The sequence below is a fragment of the Oncorhynchus keta genome, chromosome 35 (assembly GCF_023373465.1).
Source record: "Oncorhynchus keta strain PuntledgeMale-10-30-2019 chromosome 35, Oket_V2, whole genome shotgun sequence".
In the NCBI taxonomy this organism is placed as follows: domain Eukaryota; kingdom Metazoa; phylum Chordata; class Actinopteri; order Salmoniformes; family Salmonidae; genus Oncorhynchus; species Oncorhynchus keta.
The window spans coordinates 23,610,450-23,635,271 of NC_068455.1; the positions used below are offsets into that span (position 1 = coordinate 23,610,450).

The 24,822-nt window shown below is 42.0% G+C and overlaps 1 protein-coding gene across 2 annotated transcripts in view; it reads left to right on the top strand.

Annotated features, from left to right (window-relative positions):
• Positions 1-24,822, top strand: part of LOC118369221 (uncharacterized protein C14orf132-like) — a 55,698-nt gene that overhangs the window by 1,984 nt on the left and 28,892 nt on the right. The window lies entirely within an intron of this gene.

Genomic DNA, 24,822 nt, shown 5'->3' on the forward strand with positions numbered 1-24,822 from the left:
AGCCTATTTGTCACTCTTTTTTAGCAATATATACAGTATGTCCAAAATACAGATGTTTTGGGAGATTAGGCTAGTTCTATTGACAGATAGACCCTAGAATACATGTTGTAAATCCTTGTTATTGTCTAGTTCAGTTCAACGCATATTGAATTGACCATTACAAGGGTAGGCTGCCTATCTCCGTTTGTATGTTGTCAACTATATTGCTACTGACATGTGGAACATTCCCAGATTGGTGTAGTTTTGTGTTTTTACATTCATTTTTATTTCTATTAGTATTTCATTTTAAATGCAGTTTAGTTTCAGTAAGTTTTTAGACCTGATTTGATCGTTTTTTTTTGTTATAGTTATACATATTTTGGTTTTATATTATTAGGTTTCAGATTTAGCTTTAGGGTTAGGTATAGAAAGCATGCCTACTGTGTTGGAAGCCTATAGTGTTTTTTGGGATGTCACTTCTTACAACTGGGGAGCAGTAATACATACGGTGATGGGTCAGATGATAGGTTAGCTTAGGTTTAAGTCATGAAGTCAATCTCAATGTGACTTGGATTTAAAAATCGTAGAGACTGGTTTAAAATATATGGTGGAAGGACATTTTGCACATTTACATCACTGAAGTAGGCTATAGGGGACTACACCATAGACCATGGATCATCAACTAGATTCAGCCGTGGGCCGATTTGTTCTTGAGTGGATGGTCAGGGTGCTGGGAACATAATCAAACATATTTTTAGATTGCAAATTGACCGCAAGAAGCCCAAACAAATATAATATTTGACTAAAATTACTTCAAACCTTGCATACATTTGTATATGATCACATACAGTGCCTTCTGAAAATATTCATACCCTTGACTTATTCCACATTTTGTTCTGTTGCAGCCTGACTTCAAAGTTGATCAAATGTTATTTTTTCCCCTCACACTTCTACACACAATACACCATATTAACTGAAAACATGTTTTTAGAAAATGTATTGAAAATTCAATACAGAAATATCTAATTTACATAAGTATTCACACCCCTGAGTCGATACTTTCCATTGTATTTGTATTAAGGATCCCCACCTACTCTTCCTGGTCTAGCAACATTAAGGAAGTTGTATACAATTGTAAAATATTACATGACATTACATTTCATAACACATTAAGTGTGTTCCTTCAGGCCACTACTTTACTATCACTTATCTACAATACAAAATCCATGTGTACGTCTGTGTAGAGTGCGTGTCTTATCATGTGTATGTGTGTCTGTGGCTGTGTCTGTGTCTCTTCACAATCCCCGCTGTTCCATTAGGTGTATTTTTTCTATGTTTTTTAATATGATTCTACTGCTTGCATCAGTTACCTGATATGGAATAGAGTAGTACTATGCACCTCCCATCGTTTGTTCTTGACTTGGGGACTGTGAAGAGACCTTTGGTAACATGTCTTGTGGGGTATGCATGGGTGTCTGAGCTGTGTGCTAGTAGTTTAAACAGACACCTCAGTGCATTCAGCATGTCAACATGTTTAGAAAAACAAGTATTGATGAAGTCAATCTTTCTTCCACTTTGAGCCATGAGAGATTGACATGCATATGATTAATATTAGCTCTTTGTGTACATTTAAGGTCCGGCCGTGCTGCCCTGTTTTGAGCCAATTGTAATTTTCTGAGGTCCCTCTTTGTGGCATCTGACCACACGACTGAACAATAGTCCAGGTGCAACAAAACTAGAGCCTGTAGGACCTGCCCTGTTCATAGTGTTGTTAAAAAGGCAGAGCAGCGCTTTATTATGGACAGACTTTTCCCCATCTTAGTTGCTGTTGTATCAACATGTTTTGATCGTGACAGTTTTACTATCCAGGGTTACTCCAAGCATTTTAGTAATCTCAACTTGCTCGATTTCCACATTATTTATTTAGTTGAGGTTTAGGGTTTAGTGAATGATTTGTTCCAAATACAATGCTTTTAGTTTTTTAAATATTTAGGACTAACTTATTCCTTGCCACCCATTCTGAAACTAACTGCAGCTATTTACTCAAAGCCAGTGGAATGTCGTTAGTAAAGGTTGAAAAAAGTAAGGGGCTTAGACAGCTGCCATGGGGGAATTCCTGATTTTACCTGGATTATGTTGGAGAGGCTTTCATTAAAGAACACCCTCTGTCTTCTGTTAGACAGGTATTTCTTTATCCAGAATATAGCAGTGGGTGTAAAGCCATAACACATGTTTTTCTACCAGCAGACTGATCGATAATGTCATAAGCTGCACTGAAATCTAACAAAACAGCTCCCTCAGTCTTTTTATCATCAATTTTTCTCAGCTAATCATCAGTCATTTGTGTAAGTGCCGTGCTTGTTCAATGTCCTTCCCTATAAGCGTGCTGAAAGTCTGTTGTCAATTTGTTTAATTTAAAATAGCATTGTATCTGGTCAACAAAACAAAATCCAAAAAGTTTACTAAGGGTTGGCAACAGGCTGATTGGTCGGCTATTTGAGCCAGTAAAGGGGGCTTTACTATTTTTAGGTAGCGGAATTACTTTTGCTTCCCTCCAGGCCTGAGGGCACACACTTTCTAGTAGGCTTAGATTGAAGATAGTGGCGATATCGTCTGCTATTAACCTCAGTAATTTTCCATCCAAGTTGTCAGACCCCGGTGGCTTGTCATTGTTGATAGACAACAATCATTTTTTCACCTAGATGTGTAGTGGCAGCGTTTGTTGCTGGTATGTCATGCCTAAGTTTGTAGAAGCACCATTCATTGTCAGAGATTCTAGCTGTGAGTCTTTCTGCGTGAATCTCTAAGAGCTTTTCCCCATTATTGTTCTCAAAATTCTTGATCATTGTTTAGACAACCATTTTCAGGTCTTGCATTAGATTTTCAAACAGATTTAAGTCTAAACTGTAACTCAGCAATATTTAGTGTCTTCTTTGTAAGGAACTCCAGTGTAGATTTGACCTTGTGTATTAGGTTATTGTTCTGCTGAAAGACAAATTAATATCCCAGTGTCTTGTGGAAAGCAGACAGAACCAGGTTTTCCTCTACGAGTTAGACTGTGCTTAGCTCCATTCCCTTTATTTTTTATCCTGAAAAACTCCCCAGTAATGTGGTACTCAGTGGTGACATTTTTTGAAGTATTACTTTAATGCCTTGTTGCAAACAGAATGGACCTTTTGGAATATTTCGATTCTGTACAGGCTTCCTTCTTTTCACTCTATCATTTAGTAACTACAATGTTGTTAATCTATCCTCGGTTTTCTCCTATCACAGCCATTAAACTCTAACTATTTAAGTCACCATTGGCCTCATGGTGAAATCCCTGAGCGGTTTCCTTCCTCTCAAGCAATTGAGTTGGGAAGGACTCCTGTATCTTTGTAGTGACTGGGTGTATTGACCATCCAAAGTGTAATTAATAACTTCACCATGTTCAAAGGAATATTTTGTTTTGACCCATCTACAGTTGAAGTCAGATGTTCACATACACTTAGATTGGAGTCATTAAAACTAGTTTTTCAACCACTCCACAAATTTCTTGTTTACAAACTATAGTTTTGGCAGGTTAGTTAGGACATTTACATTTAAGTCATTTAGCAGACGCTCTTATCCAGAGCGACTTACAAATTGGTGCATTCACCTTATGACATCCAGTGGAACAGCCACTTTACAATAGTGCATCTAAATCTTTTAAGTGTGGGGGGTGAGAAGGATTACTTTATCCTATCCTAGGTATTCCTTAAAGAGGTGGGGTTTCAGGACATCTACTTTGTGCATGACACAAGTCATTTTAACAACAATTGTTTACAGACCGATTATTTCACTGTATCACATTTCCAGTGGGTCAGAAGTTTACATACACTAAGTTGACTGTGCCTTTAAACAGCTTGGAAAATTCCCCAAAATTATGTCATGGCATTAGAAGCTTCTGATAGGCTAATTTACATAATTTGAGTCAATTGGAAGTGTACCTGTGGATGTATTTCAAGGCCTACCTTCAAACTTAGTGCCTCTTTGCTTGACATGGGAAAATCTAAAGAAATTAGCCAAGACATCAGAATTATTTTTTTGTAGACCTCCAGAAGTCTGGTTCATCCTTTGGAGCAATTTCCAAACGCCTGAAGGTACCACGTTCATCTGTACAAACAATAGTGCGCAAGTATAAACACCATGGGACCACGCAGCTATCATACTGCTCAGGAAGGAGACGCGTTCTGTCTCCTAGAGATGAACGTACTTTGGTGCGAAAAGTGCAACCTGAACGGTGCAACCTGAAAAGTGCAACCTTAACCTGAAAGGCCGCTCAGCAAGGAAGAAGCCACTGCTCCAAAACCGCCCGAAAAAAAGGACGGCTACGGTTTGCAACTGCACATGGGCACAAAGATCGTACTTTTTGTATAAATGCCCTCTGGTCTGATGAATCAAAAATAGAACTGTTTGGCCATAATGACCATCACTATGTTTGGAGGAAAAAGGTGGACGCTTGCAAGCCGAAGAACACCCGTCCCAACTGTGAAGCACAGGAGTGGCAGCATCTTGTTGTGGGGGTGCTTTGCTGCAGGAGGGACTGGTGAACTTCTCAAAATAAATGGCATCATGGGGCAGGAAAATGATGTAGATATACTGAAGCAACATCTCAAGACATCAGTCAGTTAAAGCTTGGTTGCAAATGGGTCTTCCAAATGGACAATGACCCCAAGCATACTTCCAAAGTTGTGGCAAAATGGCTTAAGGACACCAACGTCTTCATTATTATTCTACAATGTAGGAAAACCCTTGAGTAGGTGTGTCTGAACTTTTGACTGGTACTGTATATACAATGCATTCGGAAAGTTTTCAGACCACGTGACTTTTTCCACATTTTGTTACGTTACAGCTTTATTCTAAAATAGATTAAATTGTTTTTTTCCCCCCTCATCTATCTAAACTCAATACACCATAATGACAAAGCACAAAATACTAATTTACATTAGTATTCAGACCCTTCACTCTGTACTTTGTTGATGCACCTTTGGCAGTGATTACAGCCTCAAGTCTTCTTGGGTATGACGCTAGAAGCTTGGCACACCTGTATTTGGAGAGTTTCTCCCATTCCTCTCTGCCGATCCTCTCAAGCTCTGTCAGTTTAGATGGGGAGCGTCGCTGCACAGCTATTTTCAGGTCTCTCCAGAGATGTTCGATTGGGTTCAAGTCTGGGCTCTGGCTGGGCCACTCAAGGACATTCAGAGACTTGTCCCGAAGCCGCTCATGTGTTGTCTTGGCTGTGTGCTTAGGGTCATTGTCCTGTTGGAACGTGAACCTTTGCCACAATCTGAGGTCCTGAGCACTCTGTAGCAGGTTTTCATCAAGGATCTCTCTGTACTTTGCACCGTTCATCTTTCCCTCGATCCTGACTAGTCTCCCCGACCCTGCTGCTCCAAAACATCCCCACAGCATGATGTTGCCAGCACCATGCTTCAACATAGAGATGGTACCAGGTTTCCTCCAGACGTGATGCTTGACATTGAGACCAAAGAGTTCAATCTTGGTTTCATCAGACCAGAGAATCTTGTTCTTTATGGTCTGAAAGTCTTTAGGTGCCGTTTTACGAACTCCAAGCAAGCTGTCATGTTCCTTTTACTGAGGAGTGGCTTCTGTCTGGCCACTCTACCATAAAAGCCTGCTTTTTGGAGCGCTGCAGAGATGGTTGTCCTTCTGGAAGATTCTCCCATCTCCACAGAGGAACTCTGGAGGCTGTCATTGTGACCATTGGGTTCTTGGTCACCCCTCTGACCAAGGCCCTTCTTCCCCGATTGCTCAGTTTAGCTGGGAAGCCAGTACTAGGAAGAGTCTTGGTGGTTCCAAACTTCTTCCATTTAAGAATGATGGAGGTCCCTGTGTTCTTGGGGACCTTCAATGCTGCATAAATGTTTTGGTACTCTTCCCCAAATATGTGCCTCGACACAATCCTGTCTCGGAGCTCTACAGACAGGTTCTTAGACTTCATGGCTTGGATTTTGCTCTGACATGCACTGTCAACTGTGGGACCTTATATAGACAGGTGTGTGCCTTACCAAATCATATCCAATCAATTGAATTTACCACAGGTGGACTTCAATCAAGTTGTAGAAACATATCAAGGATGATTAATGGAAACAGGATGCACCTGAGCTCAATTTCGAGTCTCATAGTAAAGGGTCTGAATACTTATGTATACAAGGTATTTCTGTTTTTAATTTTTAATACATTTGCAAAAACATCTGAAAACCTTCTCTCTTTTTCATTGTGGGTATTGTGTGTACAGTCGTGGCCAAACGTTTTGAGAATGACACAAATATTAATTTCCACAAAGTTTACTGCTTCAGTGTCTTTAGATATTTTTCTCAGATGGAATATTGACGTATAATTACAAGCATTTCACAAGTGTCAAAGGCTTTAATTGACAATTACATGAAGTTGATGCAAAGAGTCAATATTTGCAGTGTTCTTTTTCACGACCTCTGCAATCCGCCCTGGCATGCTGTCAATTCACTTATGGGCTACATCCTGACTGATGGCAGCACATTCTTTCATAATCAATACTTGGAGTTTGTCAGAATTTGTGGGTTTTTGTTTGTCCACCAGCCTCTTGAGGATTGACCACAAGTTCTCAATGGGATTAAGGTCTGGGGAGTTTCCTGGCCATGGACCCAAAATATTGATGTTTTGTTTCCCGAGCCACTTAGTTATCACTTTTGCCTTATGGCAAGGTGCCCCAATCATGCTGGAAAAGGCATTGTTCGTCACCAAACTGTTCCTGGATGGATGGCAGAAGTTGCTCTCAGAGGATTTGTTGGTACCATTCTTCATTCATGGCTGTGTTCTTAGGCAAAATTGCGAGTGAGCCCACTCCATTGGCTCAGAAGCAACCCCACACACGAATGGTCTCAGGATGCTTTACTGTTGACATGACACAGGACTGATGGTAGCGCTCGTCTTTTTTCCGGGTTCACCAGACAATCGGAAAGGGGATTCATCAGAGAAAATGACTTTACCCCAGTCGTCAGAAGTCCAATCCCTGTACCTTTTGCAGAATATCAGTCTGTCCCTGATGTTTTTCCTGGAGAGAAGGGGCTTCTTTGCTGCCCTTCTTGACACCAGGCCATCCTCCAAATGTCTTCGCCTCACAGTGCGTGCAGATGCACTCACTCCTGCCTGCTGCCATTCCTGAGCAAGCTCTGTACTGGTGGTGCCCCGATAAATGGTTGATTTAGGTGCAGTCTTATTGGCAGCAATATCCTTGCCTGTGAAGCCCTTTTTGTGCAAAGCAATGATGATGGCACGTGTTTCCTTGCAGGTAACCATGTTTGACAGAGAAAGAACAATGATTCCAAGCACCATACTCCTTTTGATGCTTCCAGTCTGTTAATCGAACTCAATCTGCATGACAGAATGATCTCCAGCCTTGTCCTCGTCAACACTCACAAATGTGTTAAATAGAGAATCACTGACATGATGTCAGCTGGTCCTTTTGTGGCAGGGCTGAAATGCAGTGGAAATGTTTTTTTGTGATTCAGTTCATTTCCATGGCAAATAGGGACTTTGCAATTAATTGCAATTCATCTGATCACTCTTCATAACATTCTGGAGTATATGCAAATTGCCATCATACAAACTGAGGCAGCAGACTTAATTAATATTTGTGTAATTCTCAAAACTTTTGGCCACGACTGTAGATTGATGAGGATTTTAAGTTATTTAATCCATTTTAGAATAAGGCTGTAACGTAACAAGATGTGGAAAAAGTAAAAGGGTCTGAATATTTTCAGAATGCACTGTATATGGGGATTTGGAAATGATCCAAACAATTACATTGATTGATAGAAGCCACAATCTATCTGCATATATTAAAAACAACAACAACAAAAAACATAGTAAGTTACATGGACTCACTCTGTCCCCCCCATACATACAACCAACATCTGTAAGGTCTCTCAGTCAAGTATTACATTTCAAGCACAGATTCAACTACACAGAGCTTTTCGACCAGGGAACTTTTCGAAAGCCTCTTAAAGAAGGGGAGTGATTGGTAGATGGGTAACAATAACATATCAGACATTTAATATCTCTTTAAGCATGGTCAAGTTAATAATTATGCATCAAACCACCGAAACACATCAAAGATACAGTCATCCTTCTGAACTTAGCTGCATAACAGGAATGAAACTTCTCAGGGATGTTACTATTAGGCCATTGGAGATTTTATAACAGCTACAGTGTTCATTGGCTGTGATGGGAGAAAACTGAGGATGAATCAAAAACATTGTAGTGACTCTACAATAGTGACCCAAATGACAAGAGTGAAAAGAAGAATACAAATATACATAATAAAAATATTTTAAAAACTGCATCTTGTATGCCACAAGCCACTAAAGTAATACTGCAAAAAAAAACAGCAAATAAAACACTTTTTGGCCTAAATGCAAAGCCTTATGTTTGGAGCGGATCCGACACAACCCTTCCACTTGAGTAACTGCCTCCTTATTTTCAAGCATGGAGGTGGCTGCATAACTGTATGGGTATTATCAAAGCTCAGGATAAGACCCAGATGCAGAAAACAGGAGACAAAGGGCTGTGAGACAGGTTTAATCCTAGACACATGAAAGTGTGATGAATATGGAGGGTACAGGGCAACAGAAGACGAACAGCAGAAGGGCTAATGATCTTGGAGATAGGGAAAGGACTGATTAAAGTGGGGGGAAAGTTTGCAGAACTCCACCCGGAGGAGCAGGTTATGAGTGGACAGCCATACCCTCTGCCCGAGACAATACCGGGGAGCCGGGGTCCGATGGCAGTCCGCTTGTCATCGATACCTGGAGGTGGTTTTGAGAAGAGCCAACCGGGCTCTTTTCCAGGTACAACAACAGCGGCGAACAAACATCTGGGCCGAGGCTAGGCCGACCTCTTCCTCTTACTCCGGGAAGAGCAGAGGGATATCCCAGGGAACACTCCAATGGCAAGAGCCCAGAGTCAGAGCAGGGCAGGGTGTTGTGGGTGTATTCAACTCACACAAGTTGTTAGCTCCAGGTGGTGGGGATGATGAGACAAGGCAGCGAAGAGTCGTCTCCAGGTCTTGGTTGGCTGGCTCCGACTGGCTATTGGACTGAGGGTGAAACCCGGAGGACAGGCTGGCTGATGACCCAATGAGAATGCAGAACGCCTTCCAGATCCGGGAACGAGAACTGAGGACCCCGGTCGGAGACCATGTCCACCGATAGTCCATGGATCCGCTGCACCATGAGCTGGGCCGTCTCTTTGGCAGAGGGTAGCTTGGGGAGAGGAATGAAGTGGGCGGCTTTGGAATACCGGTCCACTACTGTCAGGATGGCGATGTTGCCATCAGATGGCGAATACCAGTGACAAAGTCCAGGGATATGTGAGAACAAGGACGGTGAGGGACAGGCAGTGGTTGATGAAGACCAGCCGGAGCTTGCTGAGGAATCTTGTTCTCCACACAGATTGTGCAGGTGGCTACGAACGCGGAGACGTCCGGAACCATTGTGTTGCCACACATAGGCCAGGGTCCGATGGGAGCCCAGGTCGCAGGCAAGCCTGAAGGAGTGGGCCACCGCAGGACCGAGGAGCTGACAGCATCAGGCACAAACATCCAGTTATATGCCCCTCCCCCCTCCAGGGTTCGGCTGGGAATGCAGCGCCTCACACACATGCTTCCCTATTCCCCAGCTGAGTGCCGTCTTGTGGTCCATCCACACAATGAATGGAAGTTCCGCCCCCTCCAACAATTATCTCCACTCCTCACGATTCCCCACATTGTAGTTCTTCTCTGTGGCATTGAGGCGATGGCAGAAGAAGGCACGTGGATGTAACTTGAGGTGCAGGGCAGAGGGCTGGGATAGGACAGCGCCCCACTCCAACATCTGAAGCATCGGGCTCCATCATGAACTGGATGAACCAATATGGGAGCAGTGGTGGAGCAGTGCTTGAGGTCCCGGAACGCCCGGTCAGCAGCTGGGGACCATGTGAACGGAATCTTGGGTGAGGTGAGTGCGGACAGGGGGGAAGCCAGGGTGCTGTAACCCCGGGATAAAGTGGCGATAGAAGTTGGCAAATCCCAGGAAACGTTGTGGCATCCTGTCGTGGAAATGTCCTGTATTTGCCAAATCATGAGAGCAAACCACACACAAATCAGAGTTATCATAAAGTCCATCTTTAATTATATGAGCTCCATCACAACCCTGTGACTCTCAGATCAATTCAGTGTCTATAAATGAATTCTCTGAGAGTCCTTACACATTGCAACTGAGATCCTTTATAGCAAAGACACACATAGCCAGACAGCATTGGCCATAAATTATCGTTCAGCTTTGTCTCCTATGTTATTTTCTCGCTCTCAGGACCATAAAACAAAACCTATCAACAGGCATATATCAAATACATCCCTCCTTGACAAGATCACAGAGACACAGTGACTGGCACACAGACATTGTGGAGCCAAGAGATAATTTATTTAAAAGATATGTTTACATATGAAGACAAGCTTGACCCCTCCACTCTCTGCGGCCCAAGTATCTGACCCCATGTCAGAGAACAGATAACTGCAACTGGCCAACAGTATTATCCAAAAATAGACATTCTGATGAGAAGTAACTTACAAGCATATAATGAATATAAAACATCTTATCTAGCTTACCCAACTAATTCTGATTATTCCCCAACAATCCATAAGTCTAAATATTGCTGTTACATTGTACAACCTTCAATGTTATGTCATAATTACGTAAAATTCTGGCAAATTAGTTCACAACAAGCCAGGCGGCCCAAACTGTTGCATATACCCTGACTCTGCATGCAATGAACGCAAGAGAAGTGACACAATTTCACCTGGTTAATATTGCCAGGTCACCTAGATTTCTTTTAGCTAAATATGCAGGTTTAAAAATATATACTTCTGTGTATTGATTTTAAGAAAGGCATTGGTGTTTATGGTTAGGTACAGTCGTGCAACGATTGTGCTTTTTTCGCAAATGCTCTTTTGTTAAATCATCCCCCGTTTGGCGAAGTTGGCTGTCTTTGTTAGGAAGAAATAGTCTTCACACAGTTCGCAACAAGCCAGGTGGCCCAACTGCTGCATATACCCTGACTCTCTTGCAAGAGAAGTGACACAATATACCTAGTTAAAAGAAGTTCATGTTAGCAGGCAATATTGACTAAACATGCAGGTTTAAAATATATACTTGTGTATTGATTTTAAGAAAGGCATTGATGTTTATGGTTAGGTACATGTTGGAGCAACGACAGTCCTTTTTCGTGAATCCGCACAGCATCCATTATATGCAACGCAGGACACGCTAAATAAACTAGTAATACCATCAACCATATGTAGTTAAGTAGTGATTATGATTGATTGATTGATTGTTTTTATAAGATACATTTAATGCTAGCTAGCAACTTCCTTGGCTTCTTACTGCATTCGCATAACAGGCAGGCTCCTCGTGGAGTGCAATGAGAGGCAGGTGGTTAGAGCGTTGGACTAGTTAACTCTAAGGTTGCAAGATTGAATTCCCGAGCTGACAAGGTAAAAATCTGTCTTTCTGCCCCTGAACAAGGCAGTTAACCCACCGTTCCTAGACCGTCATTGAAAATAAGAATGTGTTCTTAACTGACTTGCCTAGTTAAATAAAGGTGTAAAAAAAAAAAAATAGTCCAGATCGGTGTCCAAAAATACAGATTTCCGATTGATATGAAAACTTGAAATCGGCCATTCCGATTAATCGGTCGACCTCTAGTGCTAACATTTGCAAAAGGGTTTTCTAATGATCAATTATCCTTTTAAAATTATAAACATGGATTGGCTAACACAACGTGCCATTGGAACACGGTGGCTGATAATGGACGCCTATGTAGATATTCCATAAAAAATCTGCCGTTTCAGCTACAATAGTCATTTATAACATTAACAATGTCTATGCTGTATTTCTGATCAATTTGCTGTTATTTTAATGGACAAAAAAAGGGCAACTATGGCATCCGTGTCAGGGAAAAAATGTATTTGCTTTTACTTTAAAAAAACAAGGACATTTCTAAGTGAGCCCAAACTTTTGAACGGTAGTGTACATCTGTTAAATAATTTAAGCAATAATTAGTCAGTCTCAATAGTATCATTATTACTAATTTGTCAATTAGAAAACTGATAAAATAATGGGAACACTTGAGCAATATACAAAGTATATTTAAAGCAGGTGCTTCCACACAGGTGTGGTTCCTGAGTTAATCGAGCAATTATCTTGCTGGGAAGGCCATTATTTTGGCCCTTACTTTGTCTACTATGTCTATGCCCCCATAGGATGACAATGCTGCCATCCACAGGGCATGAGTGATCAATTAATGGTTTGATGAGCATGAGAACGATGTAAACCATATGCCATGGCCATATCAGTCACCAGATCTCAACCCAGTTGGTGCCTGAGACAGCATTTTCCACCACCATCAACAAAACACCAAATAATTAAATTTCTCATGGAAGAATGGTGTCGCATCCCTCAAATAGAGTTCCAGACACTTCTTGTACGTAACGCTCAATGAGTGAATGGGTGTGGAGTCAGGCGCAGTGAGCAAAGGATACGGGAAAAAACATGCTTTAATGTCCAAAAAATCACAGGAACAAAATAGTATACCCAACACAGGTGTAACTATAAAACAAAAATAGTACCCTATTGTGAAATATTAGGACAGCGAGAAAACCCAACAAAACACTAACCACTCTCACAAATACAGAAGAACAAGCCCGCACAAACAGAAGCGGGCTAAACGAACTTAAATAACCCCACCCTAACAACCAAACAAGGAACAGGTGAAACCAATTAGACAAAACCAAACGAACACAGAACAAAGGATCGGTGGGACCTAGTAGACCGGCGACGACGACCGCCGAGCGCCACCCGAACAGGAAGGGGAGCCACCTTCGGTAATATTCGTGACGTTGTACAATCTATGCCAATGTGCATTGAAGCTGTTCTGGGTCGTAGTGGCCCAACACCCTATTAAGACACTTTATATGGAACTTGTTTCAGGAAACTTGGCGTATGTCACGGTCACTATTTTACAGGAGAGCCATTTAAACGTAAACCTTTTTATCGAAATGTGTTTTTTTGGCGGAAATGCCTTCTGGAACATGTGAACTTTCATGTGCCTTAATAACAAACGTGTGTGCCATCTGTAAATATGAATATAATTGTTAAATTACGAGCCTTGTTGATTTAGCCACAGAAAAATCCAGCAACCTTCCCGCTAGCCATGATTGGCTGACATAATGAGTGGGCTGGACATGCCGCGAGATGAATTTAGATTGGTCTGCCATATAGCCCACTTCTGTCTATTTGAGCTGGTCAGTATGTGTAGGTAATGCTGTCCAACGTGGCTTGTTTAAAAATATATATATTGCAGTACAGAACTGCATAAGTGTTGCTCTCCACTTTCTGGAGGACCGAGTTTTGAAGTCAATGGAATTACAGTATGTTAGCGAAGGAGATGGAGAAAAAAACCTGTCTCCGGGTTACATCTTCAAACGAAGGGCAACTATGGTATCCGTGACAGGGAGAAGCGTCCATCCATGATGCATAAGGGTAAAATAATCTAGCTAGCTACATTTTCAGATATTACATGTTTCTAATTTTAACAGAAAGTAATTTAAATGTCATGTTCAAGTGTGCTGTTAGCTAGCTAGCTAACGTTAGCTGTCTGGCTTGCTAAAGTTACATGTATGATCTTATGATTTGTATCTCAGAGCCATTTGCTTTCCTAGTTATAGCCTAATTTTAGCTAGCTAACATTGAAGCTGGTTTGTTAGCTACAGTGGGGCAAAAAAGTATTGAGTCAGCCACCAATTGCGCAAGTTTTCCCACTTAAAAAGATGAGAGACCTGTAATTTTCATCATAGGTACACTTCAACTATGACAGACAAAATACGGGAAAAAAATCCAGAAAATCACATTGTAGAATTTATTTGCAAATTATGGTGGAAAATAAGTATTTGGTCACCTACAAACAAGCAAGATTTCTGGCTCTCACGGACCTGTAACTTCTTCTTTAAGAGGCTCCTCTGTCCTCCACTTGTTACCTGTATTAATGGCACCTGTTTGAACTTGTTATCAGTATAAAAGATACCTGTCCACAACCTCAATCAGTCACACTCCAAACTCCACTATGGCCAAGACCAAAGAGCTGTCAAAGGACACCAGAAACAAAATTGTAGACCTGCACCAGGCTGGGAAGACTGAATCTGCAATAGGTAAGCAGCTTGTTTTGAAGAAATCAACTGTGGGAGCAATTATTAGGGAATGGAAGACATACAAGACCACTGATAATCTCTCTTGATCTGGGGCTCCACGCAAGATCTCACCCCGTGGGGTCAAAATGATCACAAGAACGGTGAGCAAAAATCTTAGAACCACACGGGGGGACCTAGTGAATGACCTGCAGAGAGCTGGGACCAAAGTAACAAAGCCTACCATCAGTAACACACTACGCCGCCAGGGACTCAAATCCTGCAGTGCCAGACGTGTCCCCCTGCTTAAGCCAGTACATGTCCAGGCCCATCTGAAGTTTGCTAGAGAGCATTTGGATGATCCAGAAGAAGATTGGGAGAATGTCATATGGTCAGATGAAACCAAAATATAACTTTTTGGTAAAAACTCCACTCGCCGTGTTTGGAAGGCAAAGAATGCTGAGTTGCATCCAAAGAACACCATATCTACTGTGAAGCAGGGGACTGATCCGTGTAAAGGAAAGAATGAATGGGGCCATGTATCGTGAGATTTTGAGTGAAAACCTCCTTCCATCAGCAAGGGCATTGAAGATGAAATGTGGCTGGGTCTTTCAGCATGACAATGATCCCAAACACACCGCCCAGGCAACGAAGGAGTGGCTTCGTAAGAAGCATTTCAAGGTCATGGAGTGGCCGAGCCAGTCTCCAGATCTCAACCCCATAGAAAATCTTTGGAGGGATTTAAAAGTCCGTGTTGCCCAGCAACAGCCCCAAAACATCACTGCTCTAGAGGAGATCTGCATGGAGGAATGGGCCAAAATACCAGCAACAGTGTGGGAAAACCTTGTGAAGACTTACAGAAAACGTTTGACCTCTGTCATTGCCAACAAAGGGTATATAACAAAGTATTGAGATAAAATTTTGTTATTGACCAAAAATGTATTTTCCACCATAATTTGCAAATAAATTCATAAAAAATCCTACAATGTGATTTTCTGGAGAAAAAAAATCTGATTTTGTCTGTCATAGTTGAAGTGTACCTATGATGAAAATTATAGGCCTCTCTCATCTTTTTAAGTGGGAGAACTTGCACAATTGGTGGCTGACTAAATACTTTTTTTGCCCCACTGTATGTGCAGATTCATGCAGGGTAGTAACGTCATGAGTTGGGATTATGGTTAATTATTTACCTAGCTAGCGACATGTCTTAAGAAAAGACTCCACCTTGCAAGTAACCATTTCAATAGAATGTCACTGCGACAACTGTTGATAGACATAGCTGGTAAATTTGCTGTGGCTATCCACTCTGATTTCACAGCACTCTTATCTGAGTGTGCCAGAGTGCAGAATAACTGACTAATTTACAAACGTTCAACACCATTGAATAAGTAAACGTAAAGTAAACGTTGGAAAAATAGCTTAAGTTGTTGCCAGCAACACAGTTGTAGTCACCAACCCTCTGGATAACATAAAAACAGCCTAACCAGCTCTGCTAGGTCGAGTAAAATGGTCAGTGAGCTGTTCTCTTATTTCGGTCACATATTGGTGTTTCCTTTATTTTGGCAGTTACCTGTAGCTAGTTGTATTCCATTTTAATTCAGCCAATTCAGAAGATAACACAGAATTTAATTAATTAATGAAAACGTTTCCATTGTTCTCTTAAGGGCCATTCGGTTCATAGATTGAACTGACTGAATTAAAATGCTTTCAATGGAAAGTACAGACATTGTTCTACTGTATGCATCAAATGTGAGTTAGTTAAAGCCTCATACAGTAGTGCTCTGACACTGGAAGGTTTCTGTCATTTTCACACAATTCATGCTCTCTGTCCCTCAAACAGTCTGTTTTAATCCCACTAAAGCAGACTCAGCATGCTCGACTTTTATGAACGTGCTTTTCTCAGAATGGACAGGCTAATTTAATGGAGGTGAAGCTAATTCCAAGCTTTGAGTCCTTGGAATCTTGAAGATTGACTTTGCTATGAGAACATGGGTGCTTTTTTGTCCATCCATCTCAGTATTCCGGCACTGCCTGAAAACCGATGGACCTTCTACATCCACTTCATCTCCAAAATATAATTGATGGCGTCATAAGTCTCTTTCCTACAGAGAATAGAAGTTCTAGAAAAGCTGAACTTTTCTAGTACTGGATGCAGAGTTTGCTGTGGATACTGTCCAGCAGTAGATAGTGGTTGATGGTGGGTGGTGGGGATGGGCTGGGGTCATGTTCCACAGAGATTAAATTGCTCTTGTACATAATTCTATCACAGGGAGTAAATAACAAAGAATAGCCTAAGCATGGGACATGTGAACAGAGATAACATTGTACACAATTATTTATTCATAATTGAGGAGAATCACGTGCGGCGAATACAACAGGTGTAGGTAGACCTTACAGTGAAATGCTTACTTACAGGCTCTAACCAGCAGTGCAAAAAAGGGATTATGTGAACAATGAGTAAAGGAATAAAAACAACAGTAAAAAGACAGTAAAAAATAGCAGTAGTGAGAATATATATAGTAGCGAGGCTGCATACAGGCACCGGTTAGTCGGGCTGATTGAGGTAGTATGTAGATATGGTTAATGTGACTATGCATATATGATGAACCGAGAGTAGCAGTAGCGTAAAAGAGGGATTGTCGGGTGGTGGGTGACAGGACACAATGCAGATAGCCCAGTTAGCCAATGTGCGGGGGCACTGGTTGGTCGGGCCAATTGAGGTAGTATGTACATGAATGTATAGTTAAAGTGACTATACATATATGATAAACAGAGAGTAGCAGCAGCGTAAAAGAGGGGTTCGCAAATAGTCCAGGTAGCTATTTGATTACCTGTTCAGGAGTCTTATGGCTTGGGGATAAAAACTGTTGAGAAGCCTTTTTTGCCCTAGACTTGGCACTACGGTACCGCTTGCCATGCTGTAGTAGGGAGAACAGTCTATGACTGGGGTGGCTGAGGTCTTTGACAATAGTTTTCAGTAAAGCTTCAAGCAAATAATTAATGTTGATTGTTCTTGTAACATGTGCTATGCATTATGCATTGCAGGGAGAGCACTTTTGATGCCCACCACACAACAAGACCTCCTCAGCTTGAAGGTCGCAGGCATAAATCAAAGGTTGTCTTCTTCCCTGTACTGTATATTTCAGTGCTCAAGTTCAGTGAGTTTAGGTAACCCAAAGTTGCCACTGTTCATTCTCTTTGATGAAAGGGGTGAGCAGAATCTCATAGTAAAATGTCCTTCAATAGAAGTGCTCAAACAATGCATTCTTTTGTGTTTCATAAACTATTTGCATATGGTGGCTCCGCCTCAGTAATTACAAATTAAAAGGGAATACTTCATTAAATCAAAAGTATAGGCACCCTCAAGCATTACATGACATGTATTAATAGGCAGCAATCATAACACCATGACTCTTGAATGCTAAGTTGAGAGCGATAACGCTGCCTGCTGTCTACAACAGACAATTATGAAATGATACATCCCATAACCTACAAACACTGCTTAAGATTAGTAACACAATATAATTGAAGGAATATGCCATATAATTTTCATAATAAATATACTCTATAAGATCACTATAAATAGCCATATTGTTTGGCCATATTACAGCAGAACTTGAGCCAAAGAGATAGCATTTCATCATCGTTGATTAAGAGTAAGCTGAGGTGTAACCTTCTCCCATCGATCACTCAGTGATGCAGGGCTAATGCTTTAAGCGTGGTTCCATGTTGGCGTGTAAGTGCTGTAGAGACCATGCTGGTCCTGTAGAGTCAGCCGGATCCATGGCCCCAGTGACTGATCTGTCACACAGAGCCATACAGACTCCATCAATCCATAACCCTATGACTCCAGGCAGCACTCTTCAGCCCTTTGGGCATCTCCTCAGGCTCGTCTGTGCTGACAAACATTCTCCCCATCCCCATAGTTTTAAAAAGTTTCTACTGTCAGCATTTGGTATTCGTTTTGGAGATAGGGGTATGTTCACTTCTTTTTTGGACAAGTTTCAGTTTCTAAACCTATTTTCATCTATTGAATGAGTCATGTTTTGGATTAAATGAAGGAAAGGATATGGTAAATATACAGTTCACACAGACTCATTTGATATTGTAGCCGATCATGGCTGAGGTTGGTCATGTCTTGGCAAATGCATTGGGCTGAAAGATTTTACTGAGTTTCAATTCAAATAAGGAAATCAGTCCATTTAAATTAATTCATTCGGCCCTAATCTATGGATTTCACATTACTGGGAATACAGATATGCATCTGTTGGTCACAGCTACCTCACAGAAAAACAGTCAGTATCTGGTGTGACCCCAATTAACCTCATGCAGCGCACACATCTTCACATAGAGTTCATCAGGATGTTGATTGTGGCCTGTGGAATGTTGTCCCTCTCTCCAATGGCTGTGTGGATTTGCTGGATATTGGCGGGAACTGGAAACCGCTGTCGTACACGTCGATCCAGAGCATCTCAAACAAGCTCAATGGGTGACATGTCTGGAGACAGACCATGGAAGAACTGGGACATTTTCAGCTTTCAGGAATTGTGTACAGGTCCTTGCGACATGGGGCCGGCCATGCATTATCATGCTGAAACATGAAGTTAATTTGTACGTCGCTCTGGATAAGAGCGTCTGCTAAATGACTTAAATGTAAATGTAAATGATGGCAGCGGATGAATGGCACGACAATAGGCCTCAGGATCTCGTCATGATATCTCTGTGCATTCAAATTGCAATCAATAAAATGCAATTGTGTTCGTTGTCCGTAGCTTATGCCTGCCCATACTGTACCATCACAACGTTGATATCAGCAAACCGCTCGCCCACACGATGCCATACACGCTGTCTACCATCTGCCCAGTACAGTTGTAACCAGGATGAATCTAATATATATACTGCTGTACATACGGTATAATTCCTGGTATATCTTGTGTAAATTCATCTGGTGTAGATACGCATCGATTGCATTTGGATTACTGTTACAGTGCTATTTGGGTTGATAATTGGATTTGTTCCAACATTTGTATTTGTTTATTGATTATTTGTGTACTGTTTGACATTATACTGCATTGTTAGGAGCTAGTAACATAAGCATTTTATTGTACCCAGTATAACATCTGCCAAATTGTGTACGCGATAGGCTTTGGCGGTATACCGTACATACCGTATACCGGGTATTTTGAAAAAGCCACAAGATGGTTTTTCAAAACCGTCAATACGGTAAAAACGTATTATTTTATTTTTTTACCTTTTTCAATATTTGTAGCTCCTTTTTAAGTCAATAGCCTGCAGTCAACTTGTGCAATCCGTTAGGAGATAAAGCATTTCACCTGTCACATTATTTTAAATTATGACGCTTACCTTAGTTCCCCAGAACAGTTGAGCCAGTCCCGTGTTTGTTTGTAAATATCACAATGGAAGAAAGCAGGAGCTGGTAAGTCTATAGCGTTCTATATCTATTGGCGAGTCTTTGTTGTGCAGCGCACATGAGTTGATGAAGTTACACTTGTATGCAATTCACTACTAAATGTTTGCCATCAGATATCTCTTTCTGACAGAAGTCAAAAGAACTCTGGATGAGTTATCTGTACAGTTGCCAATTTTTCCTGTGCTTCCTACTAACATTTTTTTCTCCTCAAATGTTCTTCCCTCGGCTCTGTGTATACATGATGCTCTTCATTCAGAAAAGCATGCATCACAACTCTGTTCATTTGCACAATTTCTCTCATTCACTTTCACTAGTACATTTCCACACTCACCGACAATGAAATTCGGTAGCTACTAGCTATGCTTGTATAACTTAGGAGCTGGATTTGCCAGTCTTTGTAACTACTTTATGTTCGTTTTCGCTCGTTAGCATTTAGCTAACAGCGTCTATTTGTTTGTGCTAATTTTGTTATCATTCTGGTAGTGGAGGCCCATGTGTTTTTAGCGCCCCCTTGTGTAATACCGTAAATCTCGGGTTGAGAGAAGGACGGTATGATGATATGAAAGTCTGGATCCCACTCAAGCCTAGTACGTGACCAATAAACTTGGATTTGATTTAGAAGTATTGTTGTCCGTTAGTTTACTCCAATCATGGAGGGGTGGTAGGTTCTGCAAAATTATGTTATAATAAAGAAAATAAATGAGAAATTATGCAAACAATTAAATTGATAGAACTCACAATCTGCAATATTATAACTGATACCTTCCCCCCATCACAACACTTAGAAAACTCCCTCATATCTTGGTTTGCAGAGCAAATCTGATAACCTGACCTATTGTGATCAGTCTGTTGAGCAGGGTGAAGGATTTATCACGTATTCTTCTGTACTGCCTTTGTTTATTGTGGAGGGCAATCTGCAGTTCAGAGTGACAGTACAACTCACACCGCTCAGTGTTCTCACTTCACTATTGCATAAAGCCCTCCTCATATAGGCTATAGCAGCTCACTCAGACATTTATGATAGTGGAGGAGGTGGCAGCTGATGCTGGGTTATTGTTATCGAAGAAGAAGACAAAGAGAGAGCTTTGTAAGTGACAACGCGGTAGCCTAATTTGACATGTCTCCGTAAATAGATGATGCTCTTTACAGCATAGCTTCCTCAGCATCTACTGGTACTTGATGGTTCCACCTTTAGAGCTGAGTACACAGAACATGGAACACATCAAAGTGGGAGCTGGGCCCTGACTGAGACCCCGTCGCAACGTATCCTGGGGGATCGTATCTATGTTTGGTAGTTATCAGGCCGTAGCCATGGGCAACCACTGCAGGTTGTAAAATGTGGAAGTATCGAGCAGCCTTAGGCTTAGCCCATTTCCTGTCAAACTGAGAAATCTTTATCGTCCCCCCACAGTCTCAATCGCCCAACAAAAAAGAAATTGTGTGCATCAAGACATGGGGGATTCTTGAGGCAGGTGTCAAGAAAGCTGCCCAATTATAGTCTGAGTTGGCCCCGTTTCTTTGACTTACTTGATAACTAATACTAATAATGTTGCTCAGCTGCCATATCATATTTAGCAATAAGGCACGTGGGGTGTGGTATATGGCGAATATACCACGGCTAAGGGCTGTTATTAAGCACGACACAACGCGGAGTGCCTGGATACAGCCCTTAGCCCTTGGCCATATACTATAGACCCCTGAGGTGCCTTATTGCTATTATAAACTGGTTACCAATGTAATTAGAGCAGTAATTATACATTTCTTGTCATACCAGTGATATACGGTCTGAAATACCACAGCTGTCAGCCAATCAGCATTCAGGGCTCGAACCACCCAGTTTATAATACATCTTAATATATTGTCCTGTCACGGCTCTAGCACATATATTTGCATAGCAGACAACTACAATAGCATCGGCATGCTATTTTGGACTTGGCTGAAAGGGAGTGAAGGGAGATTTAGTCATATCTGACAGAGGAGTATGAAGTAATAATAATCCTGGTGGATTTCCAAACCACTCAGTGCATGACACATCCTGTATGACCTCCTATGTATTCTGATGCTCATTGCCATGGATGAATAATGCATTCATATGGATATTCTACTTGGCCCATATCAACTCATTAATACGTGTGGGTAATATTTTACTGTGAAAATTGAGCTTACAGTAAGTAGGTCATCCACAGCAGGCTCTGTGTTTTCTTCTTTAAAGGATATTTTTGCTGGCAGCTTTGCTTCTAGTCCAGTATTTTGTTTTTTTATGATTTATTTCTTACATTGTTAGCCCAGAAAACCTTAAGTGTTGTTACATACAACCAGGAAGATTATTGGATATCAGTGAGACGTCAACTTGCCAGCACAACCACCCCACGACCAGGAATATGACTTTCCCAAAGTGGATCCTTTGTCTGCACCTCCCAGGGCATTTGAACTGATTACAGATGCTGACCCAAAACAACATCGCTGGATGAGAGGGTGTCAGAGCGGTCTTCTAACGAGGCTTCGGATGCATGCACACAACCCACCACTTCCGAGTATATTACTTGCTAATGTCCAGTCCCTAGTTATTAACAAAGTCGATGAAATCATGGCAAGAGTTGCTTTCCAAAGAGATATCTGGGATTGTAACATACTATGTTTCACGGAAATATGGCTAGCTGGGGACATGATGTTGGAGTCCATACTGCCAACAGGTTTTTCAGTGCATCGGGCCAACAGGAATAAACATCTTTCCGGTAAGAAGGGCGGGGGTGTAGGTTTCATGATTAACGACTTGTGGTGTAATTGTAACAACATACAGGAACTCAAGTCCTTTTGTTCACCTCACCTAGAATTCCTCACAACCAAATGCCGGCCATCATGGAACTTCACGGGACTTTATGCAAATTGGAAACCATATATCCTGAGGCTGCATTTATTGTAGCTGTGGATTTTAACAAAGCTAATTTGAGAACAAGGCTACCTAAATTCTATCAGCATATCAATTGCGGTACACGAGCAAGTAACACGCTCAACCATTGCTACTCTAACTTCCGAGATGCATGCAAGGCCCTCCCCCGCATTCCTTTTGGCAAATCTGACCATGACTCCATCTTGTTGCTTCCCTCCTATAGGCAGAAACTAAAATAGGAAGCGCCCGTGCTTAGGTCTATCCAACGTTCGTCTGACCAATTGGATTCCACGCTTCAAGATTTCTTCGATCACGTGGACTGGGATATGTTCCGGGTAGCCTCAGATAATAACATTGACGTATATGATGACTCGGTGAGCCAGTTTATAAGGAAGCATATAGATGTTGTACCCACTGTGACTATTAAAACCTTCCCAACCAGAAACCATGGATTGATGGCGGCATTCGCGCAACACTGAAAGCACGTACCACCGCATTTAATCATGACAAAGCGACTATAAAAATGGTTGAATACAAACAGTGTAGTTATTCCCTCCGTAAGGCAATCAAACAAGCAAAGTGTAAGTATAGAGAAAAATTGGAGTCGCAATTCAACGGCTCAAACACGAGACGTATGTGGCAGGGTCTACACACAATCACTGATTACAAAAAGAAAACCAGCCCCCCGCGGACATTGAGGTCTTGCTTCCAGACAAATTAAATAGCTTCCTTGTGCGCTTTGAGGACAATACAGTGCCACCGACACGGCCCACTACCAAAGACTGTGGGATCTCCTTCTCCGTGGCCAACGTGAGTAAAACATTTAAACGTGTTAACCCTCGCAAGGCTTCCAGCACAGAGGGCATCCCTAGCCTCGTCCTCAGAGCATGCACAGAACAGCTGGCTGTTGTGTTTACGGACATATTAAATCAATCGCTGTCCCCACATGCTTCAAGATGGCCACCATGGTTCCTGGTCCCAAGAAAGCTAAGGTAACTGAACTAAATTACTATTGCCACGTAGCACTCACTTCTGTCATGAAATGCTTCGAGAGACTAGTCAAGGATCATATCACCTCCACCCTACCTGTCACCCTAGACCCACTTCAATTTGCTTACAGACCCAATAGGTCCACAAACGATGCAATCACCATCACACTGCGCACTGCCCTATCTCATCTGGACAAGAGGAATACCTATGTAAGAATGCTGTTCATTGACTACAGCTCAGCATTCAACACCATAGTACCCTCCAAACTCATCAATAAGCTTGAGATCCTGCGCAACTGGGTCCTGGACTTCCTGACGGGGGTAGGAAACAACATCTCCACTCCGCTGATCCTCAACACTGGAGCACCACAAGGGTGCTTTCTCAGACCTCTCCTGTACTCCCTGTTCACCCACGCCTCTGTGGCCATGCACGCCACCATTTCAATCATCAAGTTTGCAGACTACAGTGGTAGGCTTGATTACCAACAACGGCCAGCCAGCCGACAGGGAGGAGGTGAGGGCCCTCGGAGTGTGGTGTCAGGAAAATAACCTCTCACTCAATGTCAGCAAACCAAAAGAGATAATCGTGGAAACAGCAAAGAGAGCATCCCCCTATCCACATCAACGGGACAGCAATGGAGAAGGTGGAACGTTTTAAGTTCCACAGTGTACATATCACCGACAAACTGAAATGGTCCATGCACACAGACAGTGTGGTGAAGAAGGCACAACAGCGCCTCTTCAACCTCAGGAGGCTGAAACAAATGTGGCTTGTCACCAAAAACCCTCACTAACTTTGACAGGTGCAGAATTGAGAGCATCCTGTCGGGCTGTATCATCGCCTGCTACGGCAACTGTACCTCTCACAACCGCAAGGCTTTCCAGAGGGTGGTTCGGTCTGCCCAACGCATTACCGGGGGCAAACTATCCACCCTCCAGGACACCTACAGCACCCGATGCCACAGGAAGTAAAAAAAGATCATCAAGGACAATAACCACCCGAGACCCTGCCTGATCACCCCGCTTCCATCCAGAAGGTGAGGTCAGTATAGGTGCCTCAAAGCTGGGACAGAGAGATTGAAAACCGCTTCTATCTCAAGGCCATCAGATTGTTAAACAGCCACCACTAGCAACGAGAGGCGGCTGCCTACCTACAGACTAGATTGTCTGTATTAGGTTTTGTTGTGGAATTTGGTTGATATAATGTTTTGTTGCGGAATTCTTAGATATTACATGTTAGATACTACTGCACTGTCGGATCTAGAAGCATAAGCATTTCGCTACACTCGCAATA